The following is a 20,471-nucleotide window of genomic DNA, read 5'->3' as shown; positions in this document are numbered from 1 at the left end:
CCAACTGGCATTTTAATTTGGTTTTAACTTTTGATAAAGGTTTTAGAGAGGCTTTTAATTACTTTTTAGACTAGTTTTAGAGCTGTATACTCTCAATGTCACACGCAATGCATGCAGATCTATTAGAGAGCTGGAGAGTGAGATCACGGACTGTGAGACATTGAGTGCGTCCACAGAAAATCAAGGATATGTTGAAATCCTCAAGTCCAAAAAAATTGCCTTAAAAGACCTGCTGGGTACTAAAGTGCAAGGTGCATTGGTCCAGTCACAGGTCCAGAATATCACTGAGATGGATGCTCCCTCCAGCTTCTTCTTTGGCCCAGAAAAGCAGCACGGACAGAGGAAATAGTCACTCCCTGCTGTGAGACACGGGGCAGGAGCTGACAGAGCCTGGCCAGCTCAGAAAGCACACCACAGATTTTTATTCCTCCCTCTACTCGAGTGAGTACGAGGAGAGGACAGACCTATTCGAGGAGTTTTGTGGCGAACTACCTCAAGTCTCAGAAGCAACAAGCGACCTACTCGATAGGCCGCTTCAAAAGCTGGAGCTTTACGCTGCCCTGCTAAAAATGTAGGGATGGCGGGCTCCTGGCATTGACAGCCTCACAGTTGAGTTTTACAAAGCTTTCTGGGACATTTTAGCAGTTGATATTTTAGAGGTTTTTAATGAGAGCTTGGCCTCAGCTTCATTACCAGTATCATGCCGCAGGGCCGTTGCAGCCCTCCTGCCAAAGAAAGGCAACCCTCAAGACATAAGGAACTGGTGCCCTGTGTCACTCCTCTACACAGATTACAAGATATTATCAAAAGTTCTAGCTATCAGGCTAAGGGAGTCCATGGAAGAGGTCATCCACCATGACTAGACCTACTGTGTACCCGGCAGGTCTATGGTGGACAATGTCCATTTAATTCGGGATGTTTTGGACATCTCCAGCCTTTTGGGGCTTATCACTGGGCTGATTTCGCTAGACCAGGAAAAGGTATTTGACCATGTTGAACACTGCTTTCTGTAGAAAACCACGGAGAGGTTTGGGTTCCACACAAGTTTTATTGCCAAGATCCAGGCATTGTATGGAGGCATTGAGTCTATACTGAAGCTGAACGGCAGTCTGTGTGCTCCCTTCAGGGTATGTAGAGGCATCCGGCAGGGCAGCGCTTTGTCCGGCATGCCCTATGCATGCTCCATCAAACCCCTCCTCTGCAAAATATGCTCAAGCATTGCTGGTTTGGTTTTACCTGGTTTTAATAAGAACATTGTTTTATCCGCTTATGCTGACGACCTTACAGTAATGATAAAAAAATCAAAAAGATGCTGACATTTTATATAAATTAATTGACTCTTTCAATGTTTTGTCTGCTGCGAGGGTACACTGGAATAAGAGCGAAGCTCTCGCTGTCGGTCAGTGGAGTGGTGGTCTCCCAGTGCTAACCCCAGAACATGCTCTGGAAGAGGTCAGGAATTAAATATCTGTGAGTATTCCTGGGAGACAAAAACGTAGTTCAAAAAAACAGCAGCTCTGTTTTTAATTGATTTTAAAATGTATACATTTTAATGGGATACCTCCTTTTTATAAAAATGTTTTTATGTCACGGGCCCGTTTTAAGAGCAGTTCAGGTAAGAGCTCTAACTCTCTGTTTTGGCTTTTAAATCAACCTGTTATCTATGGTGCCAGATTAGACATCTCCTGTGAGGCCATGCTGGGCTTGACGACAGCACTGCTCCGCTCCAGGATTCTACAATTAAAACAGGTGGTGGATGCAGCTGGACCGGTGCTAAAAACATGCTGAGGCATTGGTGATGCCCCTGGGGGTCCGATCCACTAGGACAATACAGAGAGTCCTTGAGCTGAGGAAAAGGAGACTCACAGAAGCAGAGAGACTTCTCCTTGCAAAGTATGGCAGAAGGACAGAACCCAACCAAAGAAATCCTTTCCCCGATCTCCACCTGACCCCCATCTTGGAGAAGCCTCTGGCCCGATGCTGGAGAAGGCCAGAGCAACAAACCTCCACACCGAGAACAAAAAGACCCTGTATTATAACTGTGTGAAGGTGATCTGCAGGAGAGGACTTGAAAAGAGAGCATTGTGCTCATGTCCAGCTCCATGCTGGAAAGTTCTCTACCCCACCCCCCAACCAAAAAACAGACTGCAGACCTCCAGTGGAGGATACTACATGGTGCAATGCTGTTGTCTCTGTTTTTAACCCTGCTGTTTCAAACGCCTGTCAATTCTATGGTCACCCTGAAACACTTTTTAATGTTTTTATCAAGCGTGAGAGACTTTCGGGTTTCCTCACTCATTTAACTCAGGTTTTTAAGTAATTTAATGTGCAGTTCTCTGAAAAAAACATTCATTTATGGTGCTATGGAAAGGAAAAAAGTAAAAAGAAATGGCAGCTCCTCAACTTTGTTTCTGGCACAGCAAAGCTGACCATATACATGTCCAAGAGAAACAGAGTTGAGGAGCGTTCAGGTTAGGACGCACCTTCAGTGTGGTGCAGCAACGTGAAGTGCAGATGGAGGCTGGAGTTTGTTTTTTATAAAATCTCTGGTGACCTGCAAACTTTTATCAATACCTGGTGTCATAATGATATTTTGTGCTCTATTAAAGACAACAACATTTTACACTTTACTCATTAAAAAAAAAAAAATTATTGACAAATATTGAAAAATAAAGTGTTTTAAATGTGTTGTTTTTAATAGTGCTTTTAAGTTTGAGAACTGTACAGTTTTATGTCTCAAATAAAGTTGTGTTAAAAAATCAAAAATCTTTGAATTTCATTTTGCATATTTTACACACACACACACACACACACACACACACACACACACACACACACACACACACACATATATATATATATATATATTATATATATCAAATATTAGTTTGGTTTTTTTTTTGTTTATGCTGTCTGGTTTCTGAATTGTACCAAGGTGCTTGTTTCCTCGGATTTATAGATATCTTTTTAGTGGGGCAATTGGCAATTGAGTCCAAAGTTGTTCTTAAGGTGCTCTGATGCACTATCGATGAAATGATCAATTTGGGAGTGACTAAGGTCGACATCAGTGTCCTCCGTTACAATGGGATTTGACACTGAATTTAGCACCAATAGAATTGCTTCCTTAAATCCAGCCACAGCCTGATCAGACAAACATCTGGAAACTACAGTTTTCCTGAGTGGTGTGTAATCGATTAGTACAAAATTTAAAAGTGATTATTTGATGGTCAGACAAAAGCGCGTTCTGTGGAAATACAACTAGATGTTGGGCTTCAATTCCATATGTTAGAATGAGGTCAAGCGTGTGGTTGTGATGGTGAGTGTATTCATGGACAGACTGATGGAAACCAATTCAGTCTAGAAAAGAGAGAAATGCAGTACCCAGACTGTCGTTATCAACATCCACATGAATATTGAAGTCACCTACAATAATGACTTTATCTGATTTGAGAACTAAACTGGATATAAACTCTGAGAATTCAGATAAGAATTTAGAGTGAGGACCAGTAGGGCAGTACACAATAATAATAAAAAAGCGGCTGTAGAGCTTTCCAGGCTGGATAAACGTCTGTCAAAAATGGCAGCAACTCCACCTCCTCGGCCAGAGCCTTGAGGAATATGAATGTTCATGAGACTGGGAGAAGTGGATTCATTTAGACTAACATACTCATCATCACGCAGGTCATGGCCTGATGGAGCTAAGAGGACCCTAACCCTACCTAACCCTAACCAAAAAGCAGAGATGACATTCTCCCGCCACCAAACTCGACCCCCTCCACCACCCAGCTGCGCCTAGAAATTCAGTCCATAAAGGTTATGAACAGAACAGGTGACAAAGGGCAGCCTTAGCAAAGTCCAACTCTCACCAGGAACAAGTCTGACTGACTGACAGCAACGCAGACAAGACTCTCACTCCTTCGGTAGAAAGACTGAACGGCCCTTTGTAAGGGCCCATCCACCTCATATTCCCGGAGTACCCCCCACAGGGTGCTCCTGGGAACACAGTCATAAGCCTTTTCCAGATCCACAAAATACATGTGGACTGGTTGGGCAAACTCCCATGCCCCCTCCAGCACCCTCGCAAGGGTGAAGAGCTGATCCACAATTCCACGGACAAAAACCACACTGCTCCTTCTCAATCTGAGTTTCGACTATTGCCCTGACCCTCCTCTCCAGTACCCTGGTGTAGACCTTTCCAGGGAGGCTGAGGAGTGTGATCCACCAATAGTTGGAACACACCCTCTGGTCCCCTTTCTTAAAGATGGTGACCAGTCTGCCACTCCAAAGGCACCACCCCCAATGTCCATGCAGTGTTGCAGAGACGTGTCAACCAAGACAGACCCACAACATCTAGAGCCTTGAGATACCCAGGGTGGATCTCATCCATCCCTGGAGTTCTGCTCAGTTGCTTAACTGACTCGGCGACTTCTGACTTCTGAGATTGGACAACCCCCCAAAACTCTGGCTCCTCCATGGAATAGGTGTTGTAGGATTGACGAGTTTCTCAAAGTGTTCCTTCTACCGCCATATTATCTCCCCAGATGATGTCAGCAGCCTCCCGGGCAAGTTCCCGCCTTCCCCCCCCTGAGATGACCAACGGTTTGCCAGAACCCACCGATAGTCATCGTCCATGGCCTCACCGAACTCCTCCAATACCTGAGTTTTTTCCTTGCTGACTGCCATGGCTGCAGACCGCTTGGCCTGCCAGTACCAGTCGGCAGCCTCTTGAGACCCACAGCCCAACCATGCCCTGTAAGCCTTCTTCTTCAGCCTGACGGTTCCCCTCACCTCTGGTGTCCACCAGCAGGTTTGAGGATTACCACCGCGACCGGTCCTAGCTGCCTTACGGCCACAGCTCACGACAGCTGCCTCGATAATGGCAGAGTGGAACATGGCCCATTCGGACTTAATGTCCTCCACTGCCCCTAGGATGTAGTCAAAGCTCTGCCGGAGGTGGGAGTTGAAGATCATTCTGACAGGTTCTTCCACCAGGTGTTCCCAGCAAACCCTTACTACTCGTTTGGGCCTGCCAGATCTGTGTGGCGTCTTCCCCTGCCACCTCCTTCTGCTGACTTATAAGGCTCTTAATGATAACGCTCCATCCTATCTGAAAGAGCTAATTATTCCTTACTGTCCAACTAGAGCCCTCTGCTCCCAGAATGCAGGTCTGTTATTGACTCTCACTATCTCTAAAATCAGACTGGGAGGTAGAGCCTTCAGTTACCGGGCTCCTTTACTATGAAACCAGCTTTCTCCATGGGTCAGAGAGGCAGACACTCTAACAACATTTAAGTCTAGGCTTAAGACCATCCTCTAAAACAGAGCTTTCAGTTAGGGATGGTTCGTGTAGCTCTGAACCATTTTATTGCTATGCTGCTAGAGGCTTAGACTGCTGGGGGACACATCTGGTTACATAGAGCCCTCTCCTCTCCTCTCCTCTCCCCTCCTCTCCTCTCCTCTCCTCACATTTTGAACTGTCATTATTATTATCTGCTGCACTTTGTAGTTTGGCCTTGTTGTCTCGCAGTCTCTTTGTGTTTCCACAGATCCACCAGAGATAGCCTGCGTTCCCCTCCCATGAACCAGTCTGCCATCCAGTCCTCACATTAAACTGGCCCGCTCTCCCTGCTTCCATTGCCTACCAGAATCTTCCTTCTTCAGCTGTTGTTAACATTTCCATGTTTCCCACATTCTGTATGATAAACTGCCTCTTGCCCGTAGCCGCTGGGATAGGCTCCAGCCCCCTGACCCTTAACAGGAATAAGGGAAAGACAATGGATGGATGGATGGATGTGAGGGTCTAAGGGCAGATTATGTTGTTATGATTCCATGTTAAGCCCTTTGAGACAAACTGTTTGTAAAAATTGTCTTTACAAATAAAATTGCCTTGCCTTGCTTCAGACTTTTTTGAACAAATAGATTTAAGTGGAGCGACAGTATCAAGGATGTTTTGACAAGAGGAGAGGAACAGAGAGATTATCTCCTCTGTATTAAAACATAAGGAGGATCCTCAGTCAGCGATAACATTATTAATGGCAGCTGAGAACTGAACAACAGTGGATAGGTTAAGCGTATAACCAATACAAGCGGGAGTGCACTGTTTAGCAATATTACTTGGGAGAGAAAACTGAAATAAAACAGGTATGTGATGAAGCAGCTTGGATCACATATTTCAACGTTACAAACAGGTAAACCATAAGATAAGACCAGAACCTGCCCTAGCCATTTTTCAAACAAACAATAGGGACCAATGGCTTCAAGGAAAAAATTTTTTTTTTATATATTAACAGGACTTTTTTAAAAGGAAAATATCAAGAATGAATAACTTATTAAATATTAACTACCTGCCCTTTTGGAAACATTATTAACATTATTAACAAAGTCACTCAGTCCTCCTTGTGACAGCAAATGTTTTTGCTTCAAACATGTATTGATAAGGTGTTATGTTCAACAGAATTAGTTTAAGGCCATAGGCTGTATGTCAGTGAGGGTAGCTGGATTGCTGGATGTGGTGGCACTGGATGATGATTGACCTGCAGCTTTATACAAAAATACAGAGCTGTCATGGTGTGGGGATGAGGAATAGACCCAAATGCAGACGGAGACAAGGAGTGTTCACAAAAAGGGGTATTTAATAATCCAAAGACAAGTACAACCAAGGACTGAAAGCACCAACTAAGGTGCAAGTACAAAGTGCAAAGGAAAAACGCAAAGTAGCCACATAAGGAGGTCAACAGGAGCGGCTGGAGTGGCGACAGCCAGGACCCTCCGCAGCTGGACTGGAGTGGAGGAGTAGAACAAATAACTACGGCATCCTGCTGCACCAGCTGTGTTCAGCTCCTTAAGTTCAAACTTAGTCCAAACTAAGTTCAAAATTAGTTATACTTAAATTGTGATTTATGCATTTCTGAAATCAAATATTGTACCATTGAGATAAGATAACAACATAACTCTAAGTAACAACTAAATAGTTACACACATGCTGCTTGGCTAGGTGTAAGTCATAAAATGTCACAGAACTCACTAATAGTAAAACATTTCTGCCACACAGCACAATTTTTTCTTGAGCCTAATTGCTGCCAATTTGCAACCCAGTAATCCAGTGTAGACCTAATTGATTGATAAATTTCAATACCAATCTATTTCACAACAATGTGCTATGATGCCAAGTGGCGTTCACATCTCTGGTGCAAGCCAGTGAGTGCAGAAATTTGTTTTTGTGGATAAGTTAGCCGTTATCACTGATATTTGTCAGTGAAATTTCGGCACATGAAGGAGCAGTTACCCAGATAGTTAGCTTTTGCCTTGCCAGTCAGTCTTATATCCTTCAATCTGTAATGTTAAATGATTCCAACAGCTATTGTAGCATTATTATATAGCATTAGTTTTATTACTACTTAGCTAGCTACCTGCTCCAATGAAACATCTAACAATGTTACACGCTTGGACCTTTTCATTTTTATGAAATGCAGCTAAACAGTAAATATCTGCCTATCTTGACCCAAACACAGACTTGGATGCACATTATTTATATTGGACAAATAAAATGCATCCTATGAAGCTACTGAATTTTTTCCCTATAAAAATATATCATAAATAGTCTGAGCCAGCTTTTCAATTATTATCAGGTGTAGTATGTTGAAAGGGAGGTCCTAGATGTACTGCTAGGTGCAATAAGAGTGAACCTAATGGTTTTTTTTCAACAATAAAAAATTATGGAAAATACACTAGGCAATGAAGCCACTGATATTTATCTTTGTGTCCACTTTCGGTTTTACACTTTGTAGACAGACCCTCGGCGCTCGACCAAAAGCAGAATGTTCATGAGGAAGCATTCTATTTGTCCATGTAAATAAATTACATTTAGATAGTTTTTTCAGGCGAAAACTGTGTTGTAGGTTATTGTCCATGGTTAGATAGAGCTGCCTAATGTGTAATGAAAACATTTTGCCGATGACTTATTGAACCACAAAACGCAAATCTGTCAATTTCTGTCTAACTTTACTGGAGAACAATGAATCAGGTGAGAGCGACCCAACTCGAATGAGTTCAGCTCAAAGCTTGAGAAGGAGGAGAGCTGCTTGCAATAAAAGTTTTTTCTTAAAAACAGTTGCTATTCCTCCTCCTCGACTGGTTGTCCTCAGGTACTTAAAGTATGTACAATTAGACGGTAATAGTTCATAGAAGATGTGTGTGTGTGTGGGGGGGATGGGCTGGATCTCCTCATCTGAGCCGACCACAGGTACCAGCCAGGTGTCGATAGGATCCACGGATCGGCAAGAAGCGAAGACCCGATCCGTTTTCAGCCAGAAAAGACTTAGGAGATAGTATCAAACAGGCTTTCAGCTTCGGCAGCCAGGCACTGCGTTTACCCCTGCATCTATGACGCTTCCTCCAGGGAGGTGGAGCCAGTGCACAGTTCAGGTGAGCAGGTATTCCTGATAGGAGCTTGGACAGAAAGTTTTCTGTCTACCATGATCAAACTTGATCAAACACCAGTAGGGAGTTGACATTTTCAGAAACAAGCGATGGAAACAGCACAAAGAACAAAAAAAGTTGGCAGCGGCAGATTGCAGGCCATCATGTGTCAATCGACCAGTATTAATCAGGTCCGTGGAGTTGACCAGATTCCCTTGCATCAGGAAAGCCACAAACTAACCACTTTTATCACTCACTCCATTTGGGAGTTACACCTCCTGCCAACTCCTTTTTGGCAGAAACATTACAAGGGCAGGAAGGATCAGAAGTCTATATGATGACTGTTCATCAAGAAACTGAGGAGACCCAGGATAGACATCTGGACCAGGTGCTGGAGTTCCAGAGGCACCCAGTCTCAAACTAAATAAAGACAAGAGTTAGTTCAGACTGCAGCAGATTGGTTTTTGAGGGCACACCTTCCACAGTGTTGCGAGACCTGACCCAGTGAAAGTGGAGGAATTGAAATTTTCCCACCACCCCAAAATGTGTCAGATCTCAAGTGGTCCCTGGGGATGGTCAGCAACATGGCAAAATATATCCAGAACTCTCCACATAAGGACAACTGCTGTCAAACTGTCAAAGACAAAGGTGGAATGGATTTGGAGACCTTTTCAATTGATTGTCCTTTTAAGACTAAAAACAGCCTTAGCATCAGCACCCATACTCTTCTATGATGCTAACAGGCTCAGGATGGTATTGGCTGATGCCAGCAGCTATGGGCTTGGATGAGTAATGTTACAGCAGCATGATGTTGACTAGAACCCTGTGGCCTATTGCTCCAGGAGGCTCACTGATGCAGGGACCAAGTATGCACAAATAGAGAAAGAATGCTAGTGTGTAGGTATGTGAACACATTGAGAAATATCTATTGGCACTTGAAAGCTTTAAACTAATCACTGGACTTAAGCCCTTGGTGCCCCTAACGAATGATAAAGACCTCAACAATGTCCCCATAGGTGCCACAGACTGCTGATGAGATTAATGCACTTTCCATTGGCACATTAGCAGTTGTAGATGCTCTTTCCAGAGGCCCAGTGCAGGGTGTGGTAGACTAGAGGTTCACTGACTAGGGCTGGGTTTAAAAAGTCAATAGAATCAATTTTAATCGATCTCCCTTTAAATGGTTCATAAAATCCAATGATCGATCTTTTAACTTGAGCAATTTTTTCTTCATTGGACATACGGAGAAGCAGCATGAAGTATCAACCCTCCTAGTCTTGCGTGATCAGCATATAGTGCTGCTTTCCACAAAGATCTTGTGAGATGTTACTGCCAGCAGTAAAGCAAACATGGCGAGTCCATCTCTCAGGCACCGCTGACGAGTTTAAAAGCTGATGTTTGGAAGTATTTCGGATTTAACAAGTTGGAAGAAAATGATGAGTTGGACAAAAAACAAGTAAGATGCAAAACATGCGATGGGAAGGTAAAATACAGTGGCAACACAACGAATATTCGCAATCATTTGACAAGATGTCACCCAGAAACACAGTCAGCACGGCTCAAACAAACCAGCTTGGAGCAGGTACTGGTGGCCATTTTACCAGCAAACTCTCAACGTGCAGAGAAAATAACCGAGGCCATTGCAATTTTATATGCAAAGACATATGACCACAGTCTCATTAAAACTGTGGAGCCACACTATGTTTTGCCTACACAAAAACAATTAAGTGAGATGACAATCCCAAGCATGTATGCATGTTTGGAAGAAAGCAATTCTTGAGTTTAATTCTTAATGTAAACATATTTTTTAATAATGTAACAGGCCAAAAGGTTACTTGTTAAATTTACAGGATTATTTTAACTGAAATCCCTGACTGAATCGATACTGAATCGGATCGGTGTCGAATCTTGAGTCAAATGGAATAGTGACCTTGTCATATCAAATCAAATCAATCTGGAAAATCTGAATCAATACTCAGCCCTAACACTGACATAGCTGCACACATCAACTCTATCCTGAGCCAATCCCAGCTTCTGTATGAGCTCAGAGACTGCACCCGCCACATACCCCAAGCTACGGCTAGTGAGCCAAATCATCCTCTCAGACTGGCCAGATTTTAAAAGAAAATATCAGAGACGGTCAGAGACTTCTATAGGGTGAGAGGAAAGTTGTTTGTGGTCAATGGGTTAGTTATCTGGGGAAACTGCATTTATTTAAAAACTTTATTTTAATTGTTTTTTTTGTGGAAAAAAACACAAACATATACAGGTGCTAGTCATGTAATTAGAATATCATGAAAAAGTTTATTTATTTCAGTAACTCCATTCAAAAAGTGAAATTGTGTTATGTAGACATTCATTACAGACTGATGTATTTCAAGTGTTTTTCTTTTAATTTTGGTGATTATAACTGACAAGTAATGAAAATCACCAATTCTGTATCTCAGAAAATTAGAATATTGTGAAAAGGTTCAATATTGAAGACACCTGGTGCCACACTCGAATCAGCTAATTAACTCAAAACACCTGCAAAGGCCTTTAAATCGTCTCTCAGTCTAGTTCCATAGGCTACACAATCCTGGGGAAGATTACTGACTTGACAGTTGTCCAAAAGATGACCATTGACACCTTGCACAAGGAGGGCAAGACACTTAAGATCATTGCTAAAGAGGCTGGCTGTTTACTGAGCTCTGTGTCCAAGCACATTAATAGAGAAGTGAAGGAAAGGATGTGGTAGAAACAAGTGAACAAGCAATAGGGATAACTGCACCCTGGAGAGGATTGTGAAACAAAACCCATTAAAAAATGTGGGGGAGATTCACAAAGAGTGGCCTGCAGCTGGAGTCAGTGCTTCAAGAACCACCACGCACAGACGTGTGCAAGACATGGGTTTCAGCTGTCACATTCCTTGTGTCAAGCCACTCTTGAACAGGAGACAGCGTCAGAAGCATCTTGCCTGGGCTAAAGACAAAAAGGACTGGACTGCTGCTGAGCGGTCCAAAGTTCTGTTCTCTGATGAAGTAAATTTTGCATTTCATTGGAAATCAAGGTCCCAGAGTCATCATCATCAAGTCCCTTAAACGACCGTGTGTGATTTGCATGTTGAGTTGAAACTATTGACGCTATTTGCTCCTCCTCTACCTGCTTTGTGGTAAGTGTGACCTCACTTCCTGTCCGTGCATTGCTGAATTTAGAGCTTTGCTTTGTTGCGCTAGCTAAAGTGTGATCATCCCTGCTAATTCCTTATTTGTTGACTAATTACCTGCCAAAACTACATATCTATTTGCTTTATTTGGCCGAAGTTTAAAGACCATCTATCTTGAAAGCGCTTGCTTAGAGTGTAAACTCTCCATTCTGAGCAAGCGATGGCTTCCCTCTCTCGCTCTCCTCTTTCCTGCTCAGTGTGCCACATGTTCAGTTACTCCTGTGCCTCCTTCAGTGATACTGATAAGTGTGTTAAAGGTAGTTTGTTTGTAGCATTGGAGGCGAGGCTTAGCGAGGTTGAATTGGACCTGCGGCGGCTCCGCACTGATGGATCCAAGCAGCTCCCGAGTGGTTGGGAAACCAGGGCGGCTGGGTGACTGTCTGAAGGAAGCATAGTCCTAAGCAGAAGCCTGCTGTCAGTGACCAACCACCAATTCACGTCTTGAATAGGTTCTCCCCACTTGGCGACACACCCACCGAGAAAACAACTCTGGTAATTGGAAGTTCCATTCCGAGAAACATGAAATTAGTGACACCGGCGACCATCGTCAAGTGCATTCCAGGGGCCAGAGCGGGCGATGTCGAGTCAAATTTGAAACTGGCTAAAAGTAAACGTAAATATGGTAAAATCGTTATTCACGTTGGTGGTAATGACATCTGACTGCGCCAGTCGTAGGTCACAAAAATTAATATTGAGTATTTGTGTACATTTGCGAAGACAATGTCAGACTCCGTGGTGTTCTCTGGACCCCTGCCTAATCGGACCAGCAATGACATGTTTAGCTGCATGTTGTCATTCAACTGCTGGCTGTCGAGATGGTGTCTAGAAAACCAAGTGGGCTTTATAGACAACTGGAAAACTTTCTGGGGGAGACCTGGGGCCTCATGTATCAATACTTGCGTGGATCTCATACGAAAAAACTGCGGTCACAAGAATCGCAAAAGTTGCGTACGCACAAAAAAATCCGGATGTATCAATTTTTTTTTAAACAAAACTTTATTGAAGATATGAAAATACAAACTCTCAAAGAGGATAATAAACACAGATCAAATTAAATACAATATAAAAATAACTAAAAATTGGGATTTTGAAAGGAAACAAAAACAAAGTGCAGTAAAAATTAAATGGTGCATATAAATTACAAAGTAAATTAGGCATTTAAATTCACATAACGGAGCATAAAGACAGGTATTTTAAAATTAGAACAACAAGTAGTGCGCAATATCCATACTTATTTTTCTAGCATTTCTGTTATTTTCTGCTTTTTTGAGGCATGGGAAAAACAACTTTAACTCATTAATAAATCCAGTGAGGGAGGGCTTACTATTTCTCCATTTGGCACAATGGATATGATATTTACCCAGTAGTAAGATGATATTCGTAATATCTGAAACTGAACCATCCAAATCATCCATGAAGAAAATAATGACACAATTCAAAATGTGGAATATCACTGATTTTAAGCGATATCCAATTTTTTATGTCTGTCCAGAAACAATGAGACATAGGACATAGAAAAAACAAATGATCCAGTGTTTCGTCATCATTATTGCAGAAGGAACATTGATCCACCTCAAATTTAAATCTTTTTTTAAGAAATTCTGCCGTAGGACAGATCTTGTTAATGATTTTGAAATGTGTTTCTTTAACTTTAGGCAAAATAGGGCCATTTAATAAATTTAGAATATGCTTTGTTTAATGTGGTTGAATTTACCAAACTAGAATTATGCCAAATTATCCTTCTGCAATAATCATAAAACAATCTGTATTTAAATATATTACTAATGAATTTGTTACCACATTTTTTTCTCAGTCAGAACACATCCTTCTAGCAAGAGATTTGGTAATACTGTTGAAGCATTATTACACTCTAAAAAGTTCTGAATCAGGTGAATTAAAGGTACAGGAATTACACAACACATTTTGCTGAATTCTCTTTGAGAACAATGTAAATTATATTTTCCTATGAATTCTGTGTAACATAAAAGGGTCCCTTTACAATCCATTAAGTCAGTTACTGGGCTTCTCTCTACTCCTCTCTGTCCTCCTATATTTGTCTTACATTAATCATACTCATACATATTACTAACTCATCTTCTTCTCCGGAGCCTTCGGGCTCCCCTCATCCCAGATCTGCTGCTGGAGGAGGCTGCAGACCTGAAGAGGCTCAAGCTGCCACCCGTAGCTCCACCTGCTCACGTCCCCGTCTGTCTATCAGTCTCTTCCTTTTCTCTCTCTCTTTATCTCTGTCCCACTCTTTCCTTCTGTATATCTGTCTTCCTCCATTATCTGTCTTTGTCTCTGCCCCGCTCTCCTGCTCTCTTTCCCCCCAACCGGTCAAAGCAGAAGGCCGTCCCCATTGAGCCTGGGTCTGCTCAACGTTCCTGCCTGTTAAAAGGAAGGTTTTCGTCGGCGCTGTTGCAGGATGTGCTTGCTCATGGAGAATTGTTGGGTGTAAATTCATTGAAGGAGTGTGGTACTAGACCTGCTCTACCTGTAAAGTGTCATGAGATAACTTTTGTTGTGATTTGGCGCTATACAAATAAAATTGACTTGACTTGACTTACAAATATAATGCCTCTATCAAACCAATTACTTCTAAATACTGATTTTCTGTTTATTGTAATAACTCTGTTGTTCCATAAAGTTGAATTGTGAGGAGACAAGTTGTGGGCAAATATAATTTTCCAAAAATGAAGGATTTGTTTGTGAAAATTGGACAACTTTATGGGGATCCTGTTCACATCAAAATCACATTTCAAAATGAAGTCTAAACATCCAATCTTCTTAAACAAGGATCTTGGAATGTGGAACCACATGAAGTTTGGTTGTGACAAACAGGCTTTTCTCCAATTCACTCTAAATGTGCTGACCACTGATTCAAATTCTGGAGCTTTAAGACCACCATTGTCATACTCCTTAACAAGCTGAGATCTTTTGATGTAATGAGTTTTGTTTTTCCACAAGAACTGGAAAATAACTGAGTTGGCTTTAGTAATATTTTTTGAGATATATTGGGAGTGGCAAGGATAAATCAGTTTGGAGATACCTTCTGCTTTAGACAAAGTGACTCTACCAAAAATAGTTAGACAGGACCGGGGAATGCAGGATGACAACAGGAGGAGAGGCTGGTGCACTGAAACGAGAGGGAAATTAATTATTCAAAAATAACACAAAGAAATAAACACAAGACAATAAACCCAGACAAGACAACCTCACCACTGTGACTGTCACAATTCCAGGGTTCAGAGAGACAGAGCTGCTGACGTCAATGTATAGCATTTCAACAATATAACAGAAATTAACCCCAAAACCCAAAAAGTATAGAGCTTTCAACAAAAAGGGATGCTCAACGGTATCAAAAGCTTGAAAAAATCTAAAAACAATACGTAACTGTCAGTTTTAATATAATCACTATAGTTTAACAAATCAAGAATCAGTCTAGTATGGTTATGTATGTTTCTACCCTTAACAAAAGCTGACTGACACTCAACTAAATTTGCTAAACCCACATCTAGTCTATTAGAGTATATATATGCTAACAACTTATAGTCATTGCATAACAAATTTATAGGCCTCCAATTATCAAGTAGAAGTTTATCCTTGTTGGGTTTTGGGATTAGGGTAATAATTTCTTGTTTCATGGTAGAAGACAAGTGTCCAGTTGAAATACATTCCAAAAAGGCATTATAAAGCAGTTCTCTGACATCTTCCCAAAAAAAGACATAAAATTCCACAGTTAGACCATCGAGTCCTGGAGACTTCCCTTTTGACATCCGTTTGATCGCTACATCCAGTTCTTCAATTTTAAGGTCATCCTCCATATGTTGCACAAAACTCTGATCAATTTTTTTGTTACAACCCCTAATTTTATCAAAAAATAGATTACAATCCTCCATTGAAAATTTGGATTTATGCAAATTATTATAAAATGTTCTTATTTCCTCATTGACTTGGTTTTGATTATCAATGTTAATATTATTAATGAGCAACTTGTGAATTTCCTTTTTTGTTTGTCTGTGTTTTTCCAGACTAAAGATATAGGAAGTGTTTTTCTCACTTTCCTCTAGCCAACGAGCTCTTGAGCGAATAAATGCCCCTTTTGCTTTTTCCAAATATAGATTATCTAATTGGTTTTGTAGATCATATAATTTAACTTGCTCTTCTACTGATAAATCTGTTTTGTGACATAGATTATTTATACCACTAATAATGCTTTGCTGTTTTCGTTTTTTTTCTTTAGAAATGTATTTACTTGTGCTAATGGCAATTTCCCTGATTTTAAATTTAAACCACACCCATTTCATTAAAGGTGACATTTCTAAGTCATCAATTTCTTTTATCAGATTTTTAGCTTCATTACAAAACTCCTTATGTTCTAGAAGACCACTGTTAAACTTCCATAAGACATTAGAAATAGGTTCAAACCCACCCAACTGAAGAGACATTGATATTGCACAGTGGTCAGTCAGGGGTGATGCCAATATTTCACATTTATGGACCTCATTAAATAGGCTGGTAGAAATTAACCAATAATCTAACCTTGAGCATTGCCCATTGTTAGCAGAATTATACCAGGTTTCTTGTTTAGTATAAGTATTTCTCATTCTCCAACAATCAATTAAGCTCCCCTTAGAAATAAATTCAACTCAGATTCCCTCATAATTGTGACATTGTCCCCTTGGAGGAAGCCGATCCAACCAGTGATCAGGGACCAAATTGAAGTCTCCTCCCACTATGACCTTATCAGGAATGTAAGTTACTTTCCAACTTTCCAGCAGCCCACTCAATGAAAGATAAAACTGTTTGTTCTGTGTCCTATTGTTATAACCATACACACATAAAAGAATATAGTTCACACCATTAAACTCAATTGCAACCATTAACCAATGTCCATTGATGTCATTTGTGTGGTTAATTACATTCCGAGAAAACCTATTGAACAGGATCATTACACCAGCTGAATGAGATGTCCCATGATTGAAAAACACAGTGTCCCCCCATTGTTGCTTCCAAAAATTTGTATCAGTCTCCAGAGAATGAGTTTCTTGTAAAAAAATAAAATTGCTCTTCTGCTCCTTACAAAAAAGAAATGTTGCCTTACGTTTCACATTGTCCCAAACCGCTTCGGGTTGGGACTCGGCGAGAGCAGTCGCACTCCTCCTCTTCTTTTCTGTCTGACTATCATTCTTTGTGTCAACTTCTATCCAACGCAGCTGTGAGCTCTCTACCTTGGAATTGATCAGCTGGTCTCTCAACGCTATTGACACCATATTTTCGACAAGGAAATCGGAGGAACCTGCCTGTCCGCATGGAACTGACCCTGAGGGCTACATTCTCGATTCCTGGGGGGAGATGGCGTACCGCATGCTTGACGCCTCTCTCCGTGGAGGACATCGAGGACCTCTACTTATTTGGGTTCATGGTTGTGGGGCTTCTCCTCCTCGGACTTGGAGGTGCCCTCACATACCGCAAAATTGGCAAGACGACGGCTGCCACCAGATCTGGATCTCCACAACTGACCGTCATCTACAACGCAATTATTGAGGCTGGCAAAGCGGGGCAACAACAGACTCTTGAACTGAAACGCAACATGGAAACCATCTCGGAGCAGTTGGCCGCTTTGTGAAGAGGAGAGTGATGTTGAAGACCAGTAAATTTTAACTTACAATTTGGATTGGACTGAAAGAGAAGACGGATTGGAATGTGTGCTCCTCTGCAATGTAACATTATTACTTTCAATCTGTAATAATTGCGACCGCTTGTGATAGTTGTATCAGGCTTTGAGTTGTGTAATGCAATTTCGCCTTGGGCTCGATCCCTTGGTGACAATAAAACTCTCTTTAATCTCCTGGCATTTAAAGAAAAAAAAGATAACATTCACCAAGTATCAAGTATGTGCGGAGAAAATGATGTGCAGGAAAGAGTGTCTCATATGTCCTTAACTTATTTCAACTAGTGCTGTCATTTTAACGCATTAATTCGATTAATTAATTACGCCGCAATTTAACGCGTTAAAAAAATTAATGCAATTAATTATGAGTATCAACGGTGGCGAGCCAATGCTTGCGCATTTGAATTTTGGCCCATTGAAGGACCTGTAGTCTTCTCGGCCGTGCTCCATCACCTGCGCCAGTGGGCAACAATAACAGACATGGACAAGACTCAGGAGGATGAGGTAAGTGCGTCTTCAGTCGGGCCACTGAACGGCAAGTTTATTTACAGAAAGAACAGAGACGGGACGATAAATAAAAACGCTGTGATTTGTAGTTTTTGCAAAAAGGAGTTCTCTTACCTCTCTTACGTCAGCAACTCCAGCCTGACGTATCATTTAAATGCGAAACATGTTCAGGCAAGTTCCTCCGTTGCGAGTGCGGCTACCGGGAGCTCGCTCCGCCAACCCACGCTAGCTGAATTTGGGAAACGAGCGAGCAAATCCACAACAGAAAAATTGACGAGTACAATCGCAAAGTGGATTGCTGCTGATTGCAGGCCAATTTCTATCGTCGAAGATAAGGGTCTACAGGAGGCTTTCCTGGTAATGGCGTCAGACCCAACTTTTCAGCTACCTTCGAGAGGTACGGTGATGAAAAAAATTCATCAGATGTACGATGATGAAAGAAGAGAAAAAGAAGAGTTGTTGGCAGTGTCCTGCCATGTCGCCCTAACGGGCGATCACTGGACTTCAGTGAGCAATCACAATTACTTAGGAGTCACAGCACACCTAATAGATAGTGAGTGGAAACTGAAGTCGTTTGCTTTAACTGTGAGCAAAACGGTGACCCGCCATTATGCCGATGCATGCGCTGAGCAGTTCGATGCTGTGACCAAGGAATGGCAAATCTAAAAAAAAGTGACAACCATCGGGACCGATAGTGCTAGAAATATGGTCGCAGCAGCACGCCAGCTGCCCTTCGAGCACGTCCCGTGTGCTGCACATATACTCCAAAGAACGGTCACAGTTTGTCTTGACGAGAGCAGCTTTGACACCGCCCTGGCAAAGTGTCGAAAAATAGTCGGTCACTTCAAACACAGCCTTGCCAGTATGGAAGAATTGCACCAGCAGCAGACTGCCCTCTGACAAGCCAGAGAGCCCCTGGCTCAAGACGTTTCCACAAGGTGAGACTGTTGATTACCTATTTTGTGTGTGTGTGTGTGTACGTGTGTGTGTGTGTGTGTGTGTGTGTGGTTCAGTGCAACTACTGTATGTACAACATACTGCTCAAAACTTAGAGCCACCTGCACAACTAATGCTATTTTTTGTTTTATTTTATTGAAAGATGGAATTCAACGCTCTCAATGATCTCACAGTACTTGCGGAACCAGGAGGCTGTGAATGCCACTTTGGCCCAACAGAGGCACAACCTGGCCACACTGACCAACCTAGAGTGTGAAAAACTCCAGAAGCTGGAGGTTGTTCTTGAACCCTGCAAGTATGTCCCTCTCTCAAGCACACTCACTCACTCATACACACACCTCCCCTCTCTCTCCCCCTTTCATGCACTAACCTCCATCTCTCTATCACACCTTTCTACTTGCCCAATAAAGTGAGTTCATTATTGCCATATTTTTGTTCCACTGCAGATATGTGACTGAGCTATTTGGAGGTGACAGCTATGTGTCATGCTCTGTGGTGCTCCCCGCAATCTGCCATCTCAACCGTGTCATGGAGCCCACTGATGAGGATCCGGGCTACATGATAAAGTTCAAAACCACCTTTTTAAAGGACCTGGACGCACGCAAAGCCAATATCAACATCAGATGGCTGAAGGTGGCTACAGCCCTTGACCCACGATTCAAGGACTTAAAAGAGCCTGCGCAAGAATGAAAGGGATGAGGTATGTGTGTGACTGAGAAGACCAGTGTTCTTTAAGTGCTTTGGTTAGAAAGTCCTATGCAACAAATACATTTTTCCTCTTTTAAGGTGTGGACCTGGATTGAGGAGATGCTGCAACGGTCAGAAGCAGGACCTGCTCCTCCTCAACCCACAGAGGACGAGCCAGCAGCAAAGAAGAGCTTCCTTCTGCTGTGTTCTTCAGACTCTGACTCTGACAAGGAGGAGCAGGGGCCTCTAGCCCGCTATAAAGCTGAGCCGTGCATTAGAATGCATGAGTGTCCACTGGAGGGGTGGGCAGCTCACGCAGGAGCCTATGGACAACTGTCCTCTCTTGCTCGCAAGTACCTGGCTACTCCTGCAACGTCCTGCCATCCATGCGAGAGACTCTTTTCACTCGCAGGTAACATCATACAAAAGAAGAGGGCAGCCTTACACTCAGACAATGTAAAAAAGCTTGTCTGTCTGAGCAACTGGCTGAAGAAGAAATAATGTTATAAAATAATTTTATTTATTTAACTATATTGCTGTATTTGTTTTACATTTTTGAAGACAGCTTTATTTTATTTATTTAACTGTATTGCTGTATTTGTTTTACATTTTTGAAGACAGCTTTATTTTATTTATTTAACTGTATTGCTGTATTTGTTTTACATTTTTGAAGACAGCTTTATTTTATTTATTTAACTTTATTGCTGTATTTGTTTTACATTTTTGAATAATGCACCTGGCCTAACTGGTTTGCAGATGTGCTTGACCTTTACTTTTGGATTTCATTTATGAAGCACAGTTCACCAATAAAAAATTGGATTTCAAATCTTCTCTTACTGTATTCAGTTGATTAGTCATGCACTACAATTTCTTAATATCCTAGAACTCAAATTCTTTATCAGGAGACCTTTAGCAGATATGACATAAAAATGTGATTAATTCGATTAATTACAAAATCCTGTAATTAATTCGATTAATTTTTTTAATCGACTGACAGCACTAATTTCAACATTAACATTTTTT

The 20,471-nt window shown here is 41.8% G+C and overlaps 2 pseudogenes; both read left to right on the top strand.

Moving 5' to 3' along the window:
• Positions 1 to 17,777: 17,777 nt before the first annotated feature.
• LOC147246160 (E3 SUMO-protein ligase ZBED1-like) lies at positions 17,778 to 18,704 on the top strand (annotated as a pseudogene).
• A 125-nt stretch (positions 18,705 to 18,829) lies between these two features.
• LOC147246159 (E3 SUMO-protein ligase ZBED1-like) lies at positions 18,830 to 19,980 on the top strand (annotated as a pseudogene).
• The last annotated feature ends 491 nt before the right edge of the window (positions 19,981 to 20,471 follow it).

The sequence above is a fragment of the Aulostomus chinensis genome, chromosome 17 (assembly GCF_037954235.1).
Source record: "Aulostomus chinensis isolate RoL2024-O1b breed Wild chromosome 17, RoL_Achi_v1.0, whole genome shotgun sequence".
In the NCBI taxonomy this organism is placed as follows: Eukaryota; Metazoa; Chordata; class Actinopteri; order Syngnathiformes; family Aulostomidae; genus Aulostomus; species Aulostomus chinensis.
Note: the sequence above shows the minus strand (reverse complement) of the source record. Positions and strands in the feature narration are given on the sequence as shown.